Below are 20566 nucleotides of genomic sequence, written 5' to 3' on the forward strand. Positions count from 1 at the left end.
ACACCTGTTCCTTGGACCTGGCCGGTTTAGCAAGTTCCATTTTCTGCAACTGTGAGCCCCTGAGGGGTGATGATTGGCTGAGCTGGGCAGCCTTACCGTGCCGGCCAGCCCTCCCCAGGTGTGCCTGGGTTGAGATCAATATAAATACCACTCCAGGCAGCAAGAGCCCCTGCAGTGCCTGACGCCATTTTCTCTGCCCTGTCAGCAGTCTCGGGGCTGGGCTGGTGGGAGGGAGTGAGAGGCCACGGCTTTGTGGGTGGCCCAGTGTGAGTGGGGCTCTGCTGGACTTTCTGCAGCAGTTGCCATGCTGCCACCTGCTAAAGAAGAGGATGTGTCACCCATACCTGCTGCTGGAATTTCTCCCTGGGCAGAGGTGAGGAAGGAAAAAAGCAGTGGGGGCAGGGACAGGACGGGTATCTCAGGCAGGGAAATGGAAATCTTCCAGAAGAGCACCCAGGGCCAGGACCATCCTGGCTGGCCTGCAGGCACCAAGTCGGCCGGCATGCTGTCACTCGTGTGGCTCTATGGCCCTTCCTCTAGGCTTTCAAGTCCTTGTATATATTCAGGTGTTTTACCTGGGACGGGTGGGAATAGTTCAGCAGCAACTGGCCTGGGGCTCAGCTCACGTTTACTCACAGATGCCTCGGCACGGTGCCCCAGCTTTGCAATGAGGACGCTTGTTGCGTGGGGGCTGCTGGCTGAATGGGAGACGATTCCCCACCACTGACCAACTTCAGAATTGTTTACAACTGGAGCAAGTGCCCTGATACGGTTTTCCTCTGTGGAACTGGTGGGTTCTGTGTTTTTTTTCTCTTTTTCGTTTTTGATTCAAGGTAGGTTTTATTCCTCTTTTTTGTATTTACAGATATAAGCATGGAAATAATTTATTCATATAAATACATGTATGTGAAGAGAATAATTGTTTTTTCTGTTTTATTTTTTAAATTTTATTTCTTTTTAATTTTTAATTTTATTTTATATTTTTATACAGCAGGTTCTTATTGGTTATCTATTTTATACATATAAATGTATACATGCCAATCCCAGTCTCTCAACTCCTCCCACCACCACCCCCCCAACAGCTTTCCCCCCTTGTTGTCCATACGTTTGTTGTCTACATCTGTTGCTCTATTTATGCCTTGCAAAATGGTTAATCTGTACAGTTTTTCTAGGTTCCACATATATGCATGAATATACAAGATTTGTTTTTCTCTTTCTGACTTACTTCACTCTGTATGACAGTCTCTAGATCCATCGACGTCTCTACAAATGACCCAATTTCATTCCTTTTCGTGGCTTAGTAATATTCCATTTTATATATGTACCACAGCTTTATGCATTCGTCTGTCTGTGGGCATTTAGATTGCTTCCATTACCTCGATATTGTAAATAGTGATGCAATGAACATTGTGGTGAATGTCTCTTTTTGATTTATGGTTTTGTCTGGGTATATGTCCAGTACAGGGATTGCTGTATCATATGGTAATTCTATTGTTAGTTTCTTAAGAAACTCCATATTGTTCTCCATAGTGACTGTATCAATTTATATTCCCAACAATAGTGGAAGAGTGTTCCTTTTCTCCACACCCTTTCCAGCATTTTTGTTTGTAGATTTTCTGATGATGCCCATTCTATCAGGTGTGAGGTGATACCTCATTGTTGAGTCCATTTTGTTGAGCAAGGGGTAGGTCTTGTCTATTACATATTTGGCTTATGGAACGGTATCTGTGCTAATTTCAAACTCTGGTTTTATGCAGCACCCCAACTCACCTTTCCCCTTAAGCAAACATAAGTTGGTTTTCTAAACTTGAGACCCTGTTCTGTTTTGTAACTCAGTTACAGTGTAGCCAAGTTCACATTCCGTTTATTAGTGATATCTTATGATTTTTTTTTCTGTGTGACTTATTTCAGTTAGAATCATCATTCCTGAATCCACTCATTATGCTGCTACGGGCCTGATGACATAGATGTCATTGCTGAGTGATATTGCATTGTACGTAAGTACCACAACTTCTTTATCCATTTTTCACTTTCTGCGATGTTGAACTTGTACTGTAAACGAGGTTCTTGTAAACAGAGCCGTTTCATACTTTGGAGTGGCTGTGTCTTTTTGATTTTAATTTCCCTAAGCTATAGGACCATAAGTGGAAGTGCCCTAGGCTCTGTTGCTTTGTTTTTTAGATGTTTCAGGAAACACCATACACTTCTCCCGAGTGTCTGTTGGCAGTTTACATCCCGCCCATCAGCATAACAAGGCTCCCAGTTCTCCATGGCCTGTCCTGCCTTTCTGGATTTTACACTTTTTTCAGATGGCCCTTTTGACCGGGGGGAAGTGAGACTTCATTGTAGTGCAGATTTCCTTTGGAAGCTTGCTTATTTGGCCAAAAAGGGCGTATGCGTTTTTTCCTGAATATATTCAGGAAAAAACGCATACGCCCTTTTTGGCCAAGTGCATCATTGTGGACGTTCTGCCTCTTTTCCTATTCTATCAATGCAATTCCAGTCTACCTCCTGAAATCGGTTTCCTGCAATTCTGCCCCACTTTCAAGTCCTCTTGGCAGCCTTACTTCAGTCTATTTTTGGACGATAGCTGTCATTTATAACTCTGCAGGTTTGTGAATTACAGTGCCCCTGAGCTCCTTTCTTCAACTCGCTTTCTTGTGACCTGGCCGCAACACCGCAGGATGGCTTCAGGCCCTAATCTGGTTCCGGCATGGCACGCTGAGCCTTTGGTTATTTCCTCTTCCTGGTGGGAAATGAGAGTTAAATTTGCCCATCCAGACACCTCCAGCTAGTCTCTCATTGGTTCTCCCTATTCCTGTTCATCTTCCGCAGAAATTGCAAACTGGGCCAAACAGGAGGTTAAAGGCGCTGACTCTCCAAGTGGGGAGAGTGTTAGTAAAGCATCTGGAATGTTGCACCCGAGTACCAGGGGAGGAAAACTGAGACATATTTGAACATGTCTCCCGTTCACACGGTTGATCATACTCTGGGTTCCACATGCATGTTTTAGCTGAAGGAAGAATACCTTAAACCCGGGTAGTTGAAACCCGTGGAATGGGTACCATGCAATATGACTTCAAAGGGTCTTCATTTGCTCACCGAACCTCTCCAATCCTATCACTGCTGCGTTTATGCCCCTGTACACACGCTTGATTCTCTTTTGGAGACATAGCAATCCATAGGTTTTAAGATACTTACTAGTCAGGTACATTCTTAGGCGTTTAATATGCGGTGTTGAGTCCATTTCGTTGAGCAAGGAGTAGCTCTTGTCTATTCCATATTTGGCTTAAGGAACTTTATCTGTGCTCATTTCAATCTCTGGTTTTATGCAGCACCCCAACTCACCTTTCCCCTTAAGCAAGCATAAGTTGGTTTTCTAAATTTGAGACCCTGTTCTGTTCTGTAATTCAGTTCCTGTGTAGCCAAGTTTACATTCCGTGTGTTAGTGATATCTTATGATGTTTCTTTTTCTGTGTGACTTATTTCAGTTAGAATCATCATACCTGAATCCACTCATTGTGCTGCTAAGGGCCTGATGACATAGATTTCATTGCTGAGTGATATTGCTTTGTAAGTAAATACCACAATTTCTTTATCCAGTTTTCACTTTCTGCGATGTTGAACTTGTACTGTAAACGAGGTTCTTGTAAACAGAGCCGTTCCATTTTGGGGTGGCTGTGTCTTTTTGATTTTAATTTCCCTAAGCTATAGGACCATAAGTGGAAGTGCCCTAGGCTCTGTTGCTTTGTTTTTTAGATGTTTTAGGAAACACCATACACTTCTCCCAAGTGTCTTTTGGCAATTTACATCCCGCCCATCAGCATAACAAGGCTCCCAGTTCTCCATGGCCTGTCCTGCCTTTCTGGATTTTACACTTTTTTCAGATGGCCCTTTTGACCGGGTGGAAGTGAGACTTCATTGTAGTGCAGATTTCCTTTGCAAGCTTGCTTGGTTGGCCAAAAAGGGCGTATGCATTTTTTCCTGAATATATTCAGGAAAAAACGCATACGCCCTTTTTGGCCAAGTGCATCATTGTGGACGTTCTGCCTCTTTTCCTATGCTTTCAATGCAAATCCAGTCTACCTCCTGAAATCAGTTTCCTGCAATTCTGCCCCGCTTTCAAGTCCTCTTGGCAGCCTTCCTTCAGTATATTTTTGGACAATAGCTGTCATTTATAACTCTGCAGGTTTGTGAATTACAGTGCCCCTGAGCTCCTTTCTTCAACTCGCTTTCTTGTGAGCTGGCCGCAACACCGCAGGATGGCTTCAGGCCCTAATCTGGTTCCGGCATGGCACGCTGCGCCTTTGGTTATTTCCTCTTCCTGGTGGGAAATGAGAGTTAAATTTGCCCGTCCAGACACCTCCAGCTAGTCTCTCATTGGTTCTCGCTATTCCTGTTCATCTTCCGCATTAATTGCAAACTGGGCCAAACAGGAGGTTAAAGGCGCTGACTCTCCAAGTGGGGAGAGTGTTAGTAAAGCGTCTGGAATGTTGCACCCGAGTACCAGGGGAGGAAAACTGAGATATATTTGAACACGTCTCCCGTTCACACGGTTGATCATACTCTGGGTTCCACAAGCATGTTTTAGCTGAAGGAAGAATACCTTAAACCTGGAGAGTTGAGTCCCGTGTAATGGGTACAATGTAATATGACTTCAAAGGGTCTTCATTTGCTCACCGAACCTCTCCAATCCTATCACTGCTGCGTTTATGCCCCTGTACACACGCTTGATTCTCTTTTGGAGACATAGCAATCCATAGGTTTTAAGATACTTACTAGTCAGGTACGTTCTTAGGCGTTTAATATGGGGTGTTGAGTCCATTTCGTTGAGCAAGGAGTAGCTCTTGTCTATTCCATATTTGGCTTAAGGAACTTTATCTGTGCTCATTTCAATCTCTGGTTTTATGCAGCACCCCAACTCACCTTTCCCCTTAAGCAAGCATAAGTTGGTTTTCTAAATTTGAGACCCTGTTCTCTTTTGGAATTCAGTTCCTGTGTAGCCAAGTTTACATTCCGTGTATTACTGATATCTTATGATGTTTCTTTTTCTGTGTGACTTATTTCAGTTAGAATCATCGTACCTGAATCCACTCATTATGCTGCTACAGGCCTGATGACATAGATTTCTTTGCTGAGTGATACTGCATTGTACGTAAGTACCACAAGTTCTTTATCCATTTTTCAATTTCTGTGATATTGAACTTGTACAGTAAACGAGGTTCTTGTAAACAGAGGCGTCCCAAACTTTGGGGTGGCTGTGTCTTTTTGATTTTAATTTCCCTAAGCTATAGGACCATAAGTGGAAGTGCCCTAGGCTCTGTTATTTTGTTTTTTAGATGTTTCAGGAAACACCATACACTTCTCCGGAGAGTCTGTTGACAATTTACATCCCGCCCATCAGCATAACAAGGCTCCCAGTTCTCCATGGCCTGTCCTGCCTTTCTGGATTTTACACGTTTTTCAGATGGCCCTTTTGACCGGGGGGAAGTGAGACTTCATTGTAGTGCAGATTTCCTTTGCAAGCTTGCTTGGTTGGCCAAAAAGGGCATATGCGTTTTTTCCTGAATATATTCAGGAAAAAACGCATATGCCCTTTTTGGCCAAGTGCATCATTGTGGACGTTCTGCCTCTTTTCCTATGCTTTCAATGCAATTCCAGTCTACCTCCTGAAATCGGTTTCCTACAATTCTGCCCGTCTTTCAAGTCCTCTTGGCAGCCTTACTTCAGTATATTTTTGGACGATAACTGTCATTTATAACTCTGCAGGTTTGTGAATTACAGTGCCCCTGAGCTCCTTTCTTCAACTCGCTTTCTTGTGAGCTGGCCGCAACACCGCAGGATGGCTTCAGGCCCTAATCTGGTTCCGGCATGGCACGCTGAGCCTTTGGTTAATTCCTCTTCCTGGTGGGAAATGAGAGTTAAATTTGCCCGTCCAGACACCTCCAGCTAGTCTCTCATTGGTTCTCGCTATTCCTGTTCATCTTCCGCAGAAATTGCAAACTGGGCCAAACAGGAGGTTAAAGGGACTGACTCTCCAAGTCGGGAGAGTGTTAGTAAAGCGTCTGGAATGTTGCACCCGAGTACGAGCGTACGAAAACTGAGACATATTTGAACACGTCTCCCGATCACATGGTTGATCATACTCTAGGTTCCACATGCATGTTTTAGCTGAAGGAAGAATACCTTAAAACCGGGTAGTTGAAACCCGTGTAATGGGTACCATGCAATATGACTTCAAAGGGTCTTCATTTGCTCACCGAACCTCTCCAATCCTATCACTGCTGCGTTTATGCCCCTGTACACACGCTTGATTCTCTTTCGGAGACATAGCAATCCATAGGTTTTAAGATACTTACTAGTCAGGTACATTCTTAGGCGTTTAATATGGGGTGTTGAGTCCATTTCGTTGAGCAAGGAGTAGCTCTTGTCTATTCCATATTTGGCTTAAGGAACTTTATCTGTGCTTATTTCAATCTCTGGTTTTATGCAGCACCCCAACTCACCTTTCCCCTTAAGCAAGCATAAGTTGGGTTTCTAAATTTGAGACCCTGTTCTGTTCTGTAATTCAGTTCCTGTGTAGCCAAGTGTACATTCCGTGTATTACTGATATCTTATGATGTTTCTTTTTCTGTGTGATTTATTTCAGTTAGAATCATCCTACCTGAATCCACTCATTGTGCTGCTAAGGGCCTGATGACATAGATTTCATTGCTGAGTGATATTGCTTTGTAAGTAAATACCACAACTTCTTTATCCATTTTTCACTTTCTGCGATGTTAAGCTTGTACTGTAAACGAGGTTCTTGTAAACAGAGGCGTCCCAAACTTTGGGGTGGCTGTGTCTTTTTGATTTTAATTTCCCTAAGCTATAGGACCATAAGTGGAAGTGCCCTAGGCTCTGTTGCTTTGTTTTTTAGATGTTTCAGGAAACACCATACACTTCTCCCGAGTGTCTGTTGGCAATTTACATCCCGCCCATCAGCATAACAAGGCTCCCATTTCTCCATGGCCTGTCTTGCCTTTCTGGATTTTACACTTTTTTCAGATGGCCCTTTTGTCCGGGGGGAAGTGAGACTTCATTGTAGTGCAGATTACCTTTGCAAGTTTGCTTGGTTGGCCAAAAAGGGCGTATGCGTTTTTCCCTGAATATATTCAGGAAAAAACGCTTACGCCCTTTTTGGCCAAGTGCATCATTGTGGACGTTCTGCCTCTTTTCCTATGCTTTCAATGCAATTCCAGTCTACCTCCTGAAATCGGTTTCCTGCAATTCTGCCCCGCTTTCAAGTCCTCTTGGCAGCCTTACTTCAGTCTATTTTTGGACGATAGCTGTCATTTATAACTCTGCATGTTTGTGAATTACAGTGCCCCTGAGCTCCTTTCTTCAATTTGCATTCTTGTGACCTGGCCGCAACACCACAGGATGGCTTCAGGCCCTAATCTGGTTCCGGCACGGCACGCTGAGCCTTTGGTTATTTCCTCTTCCTGGTGGGAAATGAGAGTTAAATTTGCCCGTCCAGACACCGCCAGCTAGTCTCTCATTGGTTCTCCCTATTCCTGTTCATCTTCCGCAGAAATTGCAAACTGGGCCAAACAGGAGGTTAAAGGCGCTGACTCTCCAGGTGGGGAGAGTGTTAGTAAAGCGTCTGGAATGTTGCACCCGAGTACCAGGGGAGGAAAACTGAGACATATTTGAACACGTCTCCTGTTCACACGGTTGATCATACTCTGGGTTCCACATGCATGTTTTAGCTGAAGGAAGAATTCCTTAAACCTTGAGAGTTGAGACCCGTGGAATGGGTACCATGCAATATGACTTCAAAGGGTCTTCATTTGCTCACCGAACCTCTCCAATCCTATCACTGCTGCGTTTATGCCCCTGTACACACGCTTGATTCTCTTTTGGAGACATAGCAATCCATAGGTTTTAAGATACTTACTAGTCAGGTACATTCTTAGGCGTTTAATATGGGGTGTTGAGTCCATTTCGTTGAGCAAGGAGTAGCTCTTGTCTATTCCATATTTGGCTTAAGGAACTTTATCTGTGCTCATTTCAATCTCTGGTTTTATGCAGCACCCCAACTCACCTTTCCCCTTAAGCAAGCATAAGTTGGTTTTCTAAATTTGAGACCCTGTTCTGTTCTGTAATTCAGTTCCTGTGTAGCCAAGTTTACATTCCGTGTATTACTGATATCTTATGATGTTTCTTGTTCTGTGTGACTTATTTCAGTTAGAATCATCGTACCTGAATCCACTCATTATGCTGCTACGGGCCTGATGACATAGATTTCATTGCTGAGTGATACTGCATTGTACGTAAGTACCACAAGTTCTTTATCCATTTTTCACTTTCTGTGATATTGAACTTGTACGGTAAACGAGGCTCTTGTAAACAGAGGCGTCCCAAACTTTGGGGTGGCTGTGTCTTTTTGATTTTAGTTTCCCTAAGCTATAGGACCATAAGTGGAAGTGCCCTAGGCTCTGTTGCTTTGTTTTTTAGATGTTTCAGGAAACACCATACACTTCTCCCGAGTGTCTGTTGGCAATTTACATCCCGCCCATCAGCATAACAAGGCTCCCAGTTCTCCATGGCCTGTCCTGCCTTTCTGGATTTTACACTTTTTTCAGATGGCCCTTTTGACCGGGGGGAATTGAGACTTCATTGTAGTGCAGATTTCCTTTGCAAGCTTGCTTGGTTGGCCAAAAAGGGCGTATGCGTTTTTTCCTGAAGGAAAAAACGCATACGCAATTTTTGGCCAAGTGCATCATTGTGGACGTTCTACCACTTTTCCTATGCTTTCAGTGCAATTCCAGTCTACCTCCTGAAATCGGTTTCCTGCAATCCTGCCCCACTTTCAAGTCCTCTTGGCTGTCTTACTTCAGTATATTTTTGGACGATAGCTGTAATTTATAACTCTGCAGGTTTGTGTATTACAGTGCCCCTGAACTCCTTTCTTCAACTCGCTTTCTTGAGACCTGGCCGCAAGAGCGCAGGATGGCTTCAGGCCCTAATCTGGTTCCGGCACGGCACGCTGAGCCTTTGGTTAATTCGTCTTCCTGGTGGGAAATGAGAGTTAAATTTGCCCGTCCAGACACCTCCAGCTAGTCTCTCATTGGTTCTCGCTATTCCTGTTCATCTTCCGCAGAAATTGCAAACTGGGCCAAACAGCAGGTTAAAGGGACTGAGTCTCCAAGTCGGGAGAGAGTTAGTAAAGCGTCTGGAATGTTGCACCCGAGTACCAGGGGAGGAAAACTGAGACATATTTGAACACGTCTTCCGTTCACATGGTTGATCATACTCTGGGTTCCACATGCATGTTTTAGCTGAAGGAAGAATACCTTAAACCGGGAGAGTTGATTCCCGTGTAAAGGGTACCATGCAATATGATTTCAAAGGGTCTTCATTTGCTCACCGAACCTCTCCAATCCTATCACTGCTGCGTTTATTCCCCTGTACACACGCTTGATTCTCTTTTGGAAACATAGCAATCCATAGGTTATAAGATACTTACTAGTCAGGTACATTCTTAGGCGTTTAATATGGGGTGTTGAGTCCATTTCGTTGAGCAAGGAGTAGCTCTTGTCTATTCCATATTTGGCTTAAGGAACTTTATCTGTGCTCATTTCAATCTCTGGTTTTATGCAGCACACCAACTCACCTTTCCCCTTAAGCAAGCATAAGTTAGTGTTCTAAATTTGAGACCCTGTTCTGTTTTGGAATTCAGTTCCTGTGTAGCCAAGTTTACATTCCGTGTATTAGTGATATATTATGATGTTTCTTTTTCTGTGTGACTTATTTCAGTTAGAATCATCGTACCTGAATCCACTCATTATGCTGCTACGGGCCTGATGACATAGATTTCATTGCTGAGTGATACTGCATTGTACGTAAGTACCACAATTTCTTTATCCATTTTTCACTTTCTGTGACATTGAACGTGTACTGTAAACGAGATTCTTGTAAACAGAGGCGTCCCAAACTTTCGGGTGGCTGTGTCTTTTTGATTTTAATTTACCTAAGCTATAGGACCATAAGTGGAAGTGCCCTAGGCTCTGTTGCTTTGTTTTTTAGATGTTTCAGGAAACACCATACACTTCTCCGGAGTGTCTGTTGGCAATTTACATCCCGCCCATCAGCATAACAAGGCTCCCAGTTCTCCATGGCCTGTCCTGCCTTTCTGGATTTTACACTTTTTTCAGATGGCCCTTTTGTCCGGGGGGAAGTGAGACTTCATTGTAGTGCAGATTTCCTTTGCAAGTTTGCTTGGTTGGCCAAAAAGGGCGTATGCGTTTTTCCCTGAATATATTCAGGAAAAAACGCATACACCCTTTTTGGCCAAGTGCATCATTGTGGACGTTCTGCCTCTTTTCCTATGCTTTCAATGCAATTCCAGTCTACCTCCTGAAATCGCTTTCCTGCAATTCTGCCCCGCTTTCAAGTCCTCTTGGCAGCCTTACTTCAGTATATTTTTGGACGATAGCTGTCATTTATAACTCTGCAAGTTTGTGAATTACAGTGCCCCTGAGCTCCTTTCTTCAACTCGCTTTCTTTTGAGCTGGCCGAAACACCACAGGATGGCTTCAGGCCCTAATCTGGTTCCGGCACGGCACGCTGAGCCTTTGGTTATTTCCTCTTCCTGGTGGGAAATGAGAGTTAAATTTGCCCGTCCTGACACCTCCAGCTAGTCTCTCATTGGTTCTCGCTATTCCTGTTCATCCTCCGCAGAAATTGCAAACTGGGCCAAACAGGAGGTTAAAGGGACTGAGTCTCCAAGTCGGGAGAGTGTTAGTAAAGCATCTGGAATGTTGCACCCGAGTACCAGGGTACGAAAACTGAGACATATTTGAACACGTCTCCCGATCACATGGTTGATCATACTCTAGGTTCCACATGCATGTTTTAGCTGAAGGAAGAATACCTTAAACCTGGGTAGTTGAAACCCGTGGAATGGGTACCATGCAATATGACTTCAAAGGGTCTTCATTTGCTCACCAAACCTCTCCAATCCTATCACTGCTGCGTTCATGCCCCTGTACACATGCTTGATTCTCTTTCGGAGACATAGCAATCCATAGGTTTTAAGATACTTACTAGTCAGGTACATTCTTAGGCGTTTAATATGCGGTGTTGAGTCCATTTCGTTGAGCAAGGAGTAGCTCTTGTCTATTCCATATTTGGCTTAAAGAACTTTAACTGTGCTCATTTCGATCTCTCATTTTAAACAGGACCCCAACTCACTTTTCCCCTTAAGCAAGCATAAGTTGGTTTTCTAAATTTGAGACCCTGTTCTGTTCTGTAATTCAGTTCCTGTGTAGCCAAGTTTACATTCCGTGTATTACTGATATCTTATGATGTTTCTTTTTCTGTGTGACTTACTTCAGTTAGAATCATCATACCTGAATCCACTCATTGTGCTGCTACGGGCCTGATGACACAGATTTCATTGCTGAGTGATATTGCTTTGTAAGTAAATACCACAACTTCTTTATCCATTTTTCACTTTCTGCGATGTTGAACTTGTACTGTAAACGAGGTTCTTGTAAACAGAGCCGTTCCAAACTTTGGGGTGGCTGTGTCTTTTTGATTTTAATTTCCCTAAGCTATAGGACCATAAGTGGAAGTGCCCTAGGTTCTGTTGCTTTGTTTTTTAGATGTTTCAGGAAACACCATACACTTCTCCCGAGTGGTTGTTTGCAATTTACATCCCGCCCATCAGCATAACAAGGCTCCCAGTTCTCCATGGCCTGTCCTGCCTTTCTGGATTTTACACTTTTTTCAGATGGCCCTTTTGACCGGGGGGAAGTGAGACTTCATTGTAGTGCAGATTTCCTTTGCAAGCTTGCTTGGTTGGCCAAAAAGGGCGTATGCGTTTTTTCCTGAATATATTCAGGAAAAAACGCATACGCCCTTTTTGGCCAAGTGCATCATTGTGGACGTTCTGCCTCTTTTCCTATGCTTTCAATGCAATTCCAGTCTACCTCCTGAAATCGGTTTCCTGCAATTCTGCCCCGCTTTCAAGTCCTCTTGGCAGCCTTACTTCAGTCTATTTTTGGACGATAGCTGTCATTTATAACTCTGCAGGTTTGTGAATTACAGTGCCCCTGAGCTCCTTTCTTCAACTCGCTTTCTTGTGACCTGGCCGCAACACCGCAGGATGGCTTCAGGCCCTAATCTGGTTCCGGCACGGCACGCTGAGCCTTTGGTTATTTCCTCTTCCTGGTGGGAAATGAGAGTTAAATTTGCCCGTCCAGACACCTCCAGCTAGTCTCTCATTGTTTCTCACTATTCCTGTTCATCTTCCGCAGAAATTGCAAACTGGGCCAAACAGGAGGTTAAAGGCGCTGACTCTCCAAGTGGGGAGAGTGTTAGTAAAGCGTCTGGAATGTTGCACCCGAGTACCAGGGGAGGAAAACTGAGACATATTTGAACACGTCTCCCGTTCACATGGTTGATCATACTTGGGTTCCACATGCATGTTTTAGCTGAAGGAAGAATACCTTAAACCTGGAGAGTTAAGACCCGTGTAATGGGTACCATGCAATATGACTTCAAAGGGTCTTCATTTGCTCACCAAACCTCTCCAATGCTATCACTGCTGCGTTTATGCCCCTGTACACACGCTTGATTCTCTTTTGGAGACCTAGCAATCCATAGGTTTTAAGATACTTACTAGTCAGTTACATTCCTAGGCGTTTTATATGGGGTGTTGAGTCCATTTCGTTGAGCAAGGAGTAGCTTTTGTCTATTCCATATTTGGCTTAAGGAACTTTATCTGTGCTCATTTCAATCTCTGGTTTTATGCAGCACCCCATCTCACCTTTCCCCTTAAGCAAGCATAAGTTTGTTTTCTAAATTTGAGACCCTGTTCTGTTTTGGAATTCAGTTCCTGTGTAGCCAAGTTTACATTCCGTGTATTAGTGATATCTTATGATGTTTCTTTTTTTGTGTGACTTATTTCAGTTAGAATCATCGTACCTGAATCCATTCATTATACTGCTACGGGCCTAATGACATAGATTTCATTGCTGAGTGATACTGCATTGTACGTAAGTACCACAAGTTCTTTATCCATTTTTCACTTTCTGTGATATTGAACTTGTATGGTAAACGAGGTTCTTGTAAACAGAGCCGTTCCAAACTTTGGGGTGGCTGTGTCTTTTTGATTTTAAATTCCCTAAGCTATAGGACCATAAGTGGAAGTGCCCTAGGCTCTGTTGCTTTGTTGTATAGATGTTTCAGTAAACACCATACACTTCTCCCCAGTGTCTGTTGGCAATTTACATCCCGCCCATCAGCATAACAAGGCTCCCAGTTCTCCATGGCCTTTCCTGCCTTTCTGGATTTTACACTTTTTTCAGATGGCCCTTTTGACTGGGAGGAAGTGAGACTTCATTGTAGTGCAGATTTCCTTTGCAAGCTTGCTTGGTTGGCCAAAAAGGGCGTATGCGTTTTTTCCTGAATATATTCAGGAAAAAACGCATACGCCCTTTTTGGCCAAGTGCATCATTGTGGACGTTCTGCCTCTTTTCCTATGCTCTCAATGCAATTCCAGTCTACCTTCTGAAATCGGTTTCCTGCAATTCTGCCCCGCTTTCAAGTCCTCTTGGCAGCCTTACTTCAGTATATTCTTGGACGATAGCTGTCATTTATAACTCTGCAGGTTTGTGAATTACAGTGCCCCTGAGCTCCTTTCTTCAACTCGCTTTCTTGTGACCTGGCCGCAACACCGCAGGATGGCTCCAGGTCCTAATCTGTTTCCGGCACGGCACGCTGAGCCTTTGGTTATTTCCTCTTCCTGGTGGGAAATGAGAGTTAAATTTGCCCGTCCAGACACCTCCAGCTAGTCTCTCATTGGTTCTCGCTATTCCTGTTCATCTTCCGCAGAAATTGCAAACTGGGCCAAACAGGAGGTTAAAGGGACTGACTCTCCAAGTCGGGAGAGTGTCAGTAAAGTGTTTGGCATGTTGCACCCGAGTACCAAGGTACGAAAACTGAGACATATTTGAACACATCTCCCGATCACATGGTTGATCATACTCTAGGTTCCACATGCATGTTTTAGCTGAAGGAAGAATACCTTAAACCTGGGTAGTTGAAACCCGTGAAATGGGTACCACGCAATATGAGTTCAAAGGGTCTTCATTTGCTCACCGAACCTCTCCAATCCTATCACTGCTGCGTTTATGCCCCTGTACACAAGCTTGATTCTCTTTCGGAGACATAGCAATCCATAGGTTTTAAGATACTTACTAGTCAGGTAAATTCTTAGGCGTTTAGTATGCGGTGTTGAGTCCATTTCGTTGAGCAAGGAGTAGCTCTTGTCTATTCCATATTTGGCTTAAGGAACTTTATCTGTGCTCATTTCGATCTCTGGTTTTATGCAGCACCCCAACTCACCTTTACCCTTAAGCAAGCATAAGTTGGTTTTCTAAATTTGAGACCCTGTTCTGTTCTGTAATTCAGTTCCTGTGTAGCCAAGTTTACATTCTGTGTCTTACTGATATCTTATGATGTTTCTTTTTCTGTGTGACTTATTTCAGTTAGAATCATCATACCTGAATCCACTCATTGTGCTGCTAAGGTCCTGATGACATAGATTTCATTGCTGAGTGATATTGCTTTGTAAGTAAATACCACAACTTCTTTATCCATTTTTCACTTTCTGCGATGTTGAACTTGTACTGTAAACGAGGTTCTTGTAAACAGAGCCGTTCCAAACTTTGGGGTGGCTGTGTCTTTTTGATTTTAATTTCCCTAAGCTATAGGACCGTAAGTGGAAGTGCCCTAGGCTCTGTTGCTTTGTTTTTTAGATGTTTCAGGAAACACCATTCACTTCTCCCGAGTGTCTGTTGGCAATTTACATCCCGCCCTTCAGCAAAACAAGGCTCCCAGGTCTCCATGGCCTGTCCTGCCTTTCTGGATTTTACACTTTTTTCAGAGGCCCCTTTTGACCGGGGGGTTGTGAGACTTCATTGTAGTGCAGATTTCCTTTGCAAGCTTGCTTGGTTGGCCAAAAAGGGCATATGCGTTTTTTCCTGAATATATTCAGGAAAAAACGCATACGCCCTTTTTGGCCAAGTGCATCATTGTGGACGTTCTGCCTCTTTTCCTATGCTTTCAATGCAATTCCAGTCTACCTCCTGAAATCGGTTTCCTGCAATTCTGCCCCGCTTTCAAGTCCTCTTGACAGCCTTACTTCAGTATATTTTTGGAGGATAGCTGTCATTTATAACTCTGCAGGTTTGTGAATTACAGTGCCCCTGAGCTCCTTTCTTCAACTCGCTTTCTTGTGAGCTGGCCGCAACACCGCAGGATGGCTTCAGGCCCTAATCTGGTTCCGGCACGGCACGCTGAGTCATTGGTTATTTCCTCTTCCTGGTGGGAAATGAGAGTTAAATTTGCCCGTCCAGACACCTCCAGCTAGTCTCTCATTGGTTCTCCCTATTCCTGTTCATCTTCCGCAGAAATTGCAAACTGGGCCAAACAGGAGGTTAAAGGCGCTGACTCTCCAACTGGGGAGAGTGTTAGTAAAGCGTCTGGAATGTTGCACCCGAGTACCAGGGGAGGAAAACTGAGACATATTTGAACACGTCTCCCGTTCACATGGTTGATCATACTCTGGGTTCCACATGCATGTTTTAGCTGAAGGAAGAATACCTTAAACCTGGAGAGTTGAGACCCGTGTAATGGGTAGCATGCAATATGACTTCAAAGGGTCTTCATTTGCTCACCGAACCTCTCCAATCCTATCACTGCTGCGTTTATGCCCCTGTACACACGCTTGATTCTCTTTTGGAGACATAGCAATCCATAGGTTTTAAGATACTTACTAGTCAGGTACATTCTTAGGCGTTTAATATGGGGTGTTGAGTCCATTTCGTTGAGCAAGGAGTAGCTCTTGTCTATTCCATATTTGGCTTAAGGAACTTTATCTGTGCTCATTTCGATCTCTGGTTTTATCAGCACCCCAACTCACCTTTACCCTTAAGCAAGCATAAGTTGGTTTTCTAAATTTGAGACCCTGTTCTGTTTTGGAATGCAGTTCCTGTGTAGCCAAGTTTACATTCCGTGTATTAGTGATATCTTATGATGTTTCTTTTTCTGTGTGACTTATTTCAGTTAGAATCATCGTACCTGAATCCACTCATTATGCTGCTACGGGCCTGATGACATAGATTTCATTGCTGAGTGATACTGCATTGTACATAAGTACCACAAGTTCTTTATCCATTTTTCACTTTCTGTGATATTGAACTTGTACGGTAAACGAGGTTCTTGTAAACGGAGGCGTCCCAAACTTTGGGGTGGCTGTGTCTTTTTGATTTTAATTTCCCTAAGCTATAGGACCATAAGTGGAAGTGCCCTAGGCTCGTTTGCTTTGTTTTTTAGAAGTTTCAGGAAACACCATACACTTCTCCCCAGTGTCTGTTGGCAATTTACATCCCGCCCATCAGCATAACAAGGCGCCCAGTTCTCAATGGCCTGTTGCCTTTCTGGATTTTACACTTTTTTCAGATGGCCCTTTTGACCGGGGGGAAGTGAGACTTCATTGTAGTGCAGATTTCCTTTGCAAGCTTGCTTGGTTGGCCAAAAAGGGCGTATGCGTTTTTTCCTGAATATATTCAGGAAAAAACGCATACGCCCTTTTTGGCCAAGTGCATCACTGTGGACGTTCTGCCTCTTTTCCTATGCTTTCAATGCAATTCCAGTCTACCTCCTGAAATCGGTTTCCTGCAATTCTGCCCTGCTTTCAAGTCCTCTTGGCAGCCTTACTTCAGTCTATTTTTGGACGATAGCTGTCATTTATAACTCTGCATGTTTGTGAATTACAGTGCCCCTGAGCTCCTTTCTTCAACTCGCTTTCTTGTGACCTGGCCGCAACACCGCAGGATGGCTTCAGGCCCTAATCTGGTTCCGGCCCGGCATGCTGAGCCTTTGGTTAATTCCTCTTCCTGGTGGGAAATGAGAGTTAAATTTGCCCGTCCAGACACCTCCAGCTAGCCTCTCATTGGTTCTCGCTATTCCTGTTCATCTTCCGCAGAAATTGCAAACTGGGCCAAACAGGAGTTTAAAGGGACTGACTCTCCAAGTGGGGAGAGTGTTAGTAAAGCGTCTGGAATGTTGCACCCGAGTACCAGGGGAGGAAAACTGAAACATATTTGAACACGTCTCCCGTTCACATGGTTGATCATACTCTGGGTACCACATGCATGTTTTAGCTGAAGGAAGAATACCTTAACCTGGAGAGTTGAGACCCGTGTAATGGGTACCATGCAATATGACTTCAAAGGGTCTTCATTTGCTCACCGAACCTCTCCAATCCTATCACTGCTGCGTTTATGCCCCTGTACACACGCTTGATTCTCTTTTGGAGACATAGCAATCCATAGGTTTTAAGATACTTACTAGTCAGGTACATTCTTAGGCGTTTAATATGGGGTGTTGAGTCCATTTCGTTGAGCAAGGAGTAGCTCTTGTCTATTCCATATTTGGCTTAAGGAACTTTATCTGTGCTCATTTCAATCTCTGGTTTTATGCAGCACCCCAACTCACCTTTCCCCTTAAGCAAACATAAGTTGGTTTTCTAAATTTGAGACCCTGTTCTGTTTTGGAATGCAGTTCCTGTGTAGCCAAGTTTACATTCCGTGTATTAGTGATATCTTATGATGATTCTTTTTCTGTGTGACTTATTTCAGTTAGAATCATCGTACCTGAATCCACTCATTATGCTGCTACGGGCCTGATGACATAGATTTCATTGCCGAGTAATACTGCATTGTACGTAAGTACCACAAGTTCTTTATCCATTTTTCACTTTCTGTGATATTGAACTTGTACGGTAAACGAGGTTCTTGTAAACGGAGGCGTCCCAAACTTTGGGGTGGCTGTGACTTTTGGATTTTAATTTCCCTAAGCTATAGGACCATAAGTGGAAGTGCCCAAGGCTCTGTTGCTTTGTTTTTTAGATGTTTCAGGAAACACCATACACTTCTCCTGAGTGTCTGTTGGCAATTTACATCCCGCCCATCAGCATAACAAGGCTCCCAGTTCTCCATGGCCTGTCCTGCCTTTCTGGATTTTACACTTTTTTCAGATGGCCCTTTTGACCGGGGGGAAGTGAGACTTCATTGTAGTGCAGATTTCCTTTGCAAGCTTGCTTGGTTGGCCAAAAAGGGCGTATGCGTTTTTTCCTGAATATATTCAGGAAAAAACGCATACGCCCTTTTTGGCCAAGTGCATCATTGTGGACGTTCTGCCTCTTTTCCTATGCTTTCAATGCAATTCCAGTCTACCTCCTGAAATCGGTTTCCTGCAATTCTGCCCCGCTTTCAAGTCCTCTTGGCAGCCTTACTTCAGTCTATTTTTGGACGATAGCTGTCATTTATAACTCTGCAGGTTTGTGAATTACAGTGCCCCTGAGCTCCTTTCTTCAACTCGCTTTCTTGTGACCTGGCCGCAACACCGCAGGATGCCTTCAGGCCCTAATCTGGTTCTGGCACGGCATGATGAGCCTTTGGTTAATTCCTCTTCCTGGTGGGAAATGAGAGTTAAATTTGCCCGTCCAGACACCTCCAGCTAGCCTCTCATTGGTTCTCGCTATTCCTGTTCATCTTCCGCAGAAATCGCAAACTGGGCCAAACAGGAGGTTAAAGGGACTGACTCTCCAAGTCGGGAGAGTGTTAGGAAAGCATCTGGAATGTTGCACCCGAGTACCAGGGGAGGAAAACTGAGACATATTTGAACACGTCTCCCGTTCACATGGTTGATCATACTCTGGGTTCCACATGCATATTTTAGCTGAAGGAAGAATACCTTAAAACTGGAGAGTTGAAACCCGTGGAATGGGTACCATGCAATATGACTTCAAAGGGTCTTCATTTGCTCACCGAACCTCTCCAATCCTATTACTGCTGCGTTTATGCCCCTGTACACACGCTTGATTCTCTTTTGGAGACATAGCAATCCATAGGTTTTAAGATACTTACTAGTCATGTACATTCTTAGGCGTTTAATATGGGGTTTTGAGTCCATTTCGTTGAGCAAGGAGTAGCTCTTGTCTATTCCATATTTGGCTTAAGGAACTTTATCTGTGCTCATTTCAATCTCTGGTTTTATGCAGCACCCCAACTCACCTTTCCCCTTAAGCAAGCATAAGTTGGTTTTCTAAATTTGAGACCCTGTTTTGTTTTGGAATGCAGTTCCTGTGTAGCCAAGTTTACATTCCGTGTATTAGTGATATCTTATGATGTTTCTTTTTCTGTGTGACTTATTTCAGTTAGAATCATCATACCTGAATCCACTCATTGTGCTGCTAAGGGCCTGATGACACAGATTTCATTGCTGAGTGATATTGCTTTGTAAGTAAATACCACAACTTCTTTATCCATTTTTCACTTTCTGCGATGTTGAACTTGTACTGTAAACGAGGTTCTTGTAAACAGAGCCGTTCCAAACTTTGGGGTGGCTGTGTCTTTTTGATTTTAATTTCCCTAAGCTATAGGACCGTAAGTGGAAGTGCCCTAGGCTCTGTTGCTTTGTTTTTTAGATGTTTCAGGAAACACCATTCACTTCTCCCGAGTGTCTGTTGGCAATTTACATCCCGCCCTTCAGCAAAACAAGGCTCCCAGGTCTCCATGGCCTGTCCTGCCTTTCTGGATTTTACACTTTTTTCAGAGGCCCCTTTTGACCGGGGGGTTGTGAGACTTCATTGTAGTGCAGATTTCCTTTGCAAGCTTGCTTGGTTGGCCAAAAAGGGCATATGCGTTTTTTCCTGAATATATTCAGGAAAAAACGCATACGCCCTTTTTGGCCAAGTGCATCATTGTGGACGTTCTGCCTCTTTTCCTATGCTTTCAATGCAATTCCAGTCTACCTCCTGAAATCGGTTTCCTGCAATTCTGCCCCGCTTTCAAGTCCTCTTGACAGCCTTACTTCAGTATATTTTTGGAGGATAGCTGTCATTTATAACTCTGCAGGTTTGTGAATTACAGTGCCCCTGAGCTCCTTTCTTCAACTCGCTTTCTTGTGAGCTGGCCGCAACACCGCAGGATGGCTTCAGGCCCTAATCTGGTTCCGGCACGGCACGCTGAGTCATTGGTTATTTCCTCTTCCTGGTGGGAAATGAGAGTTAAATTTGCCCGTCCAGACACCTCCAGCTAGTCTCTCATTGGTTCTCCCTATTCCTGTTCATCTTCCGCAGAAATTGCAAACTGGGCCAAACAGGAGGTTAAAGGCGCTGACTCTCCAACTGGGGAGAGTGTTAGTAAAGCGTCTGGAATGTTGCACCCGAGTACCAGGGGAGGAAAACTGAGACATATTTGAACACGTCTCCCGTTCACATGGTTGATCATACTCTGGGTTCCACATGCATGTTTTAGCTGAAGGAAGAATACCTTAAACCTGGAGAGTTGAGACCCGTGTAATGGGTAGCATGCAATATGACTTCAAAGGGTCTTCATTTGCTCACCGAACCTCTCCAATCCTATCACTGCTGCGTTTATGCCCCTGTACACACGCTTGATTCTCTTTTGGAGACATAGCAATCCATAGGTTTTAAGATACTTAC

This window comes from Stenella coeruleoalba (genome assembly GCF_951394435.1).
Source record: "Stenella coeruleoalba genome assembly, contig: scaffold_554, whole genome shotgun sequence".
NCBI classification, from domain to species: Eukaryota; Metazoa; Chordata; class Mammalia; order Artiodactyla; family Delphinidae; genus Stenella; species Stenella coeruleoalba.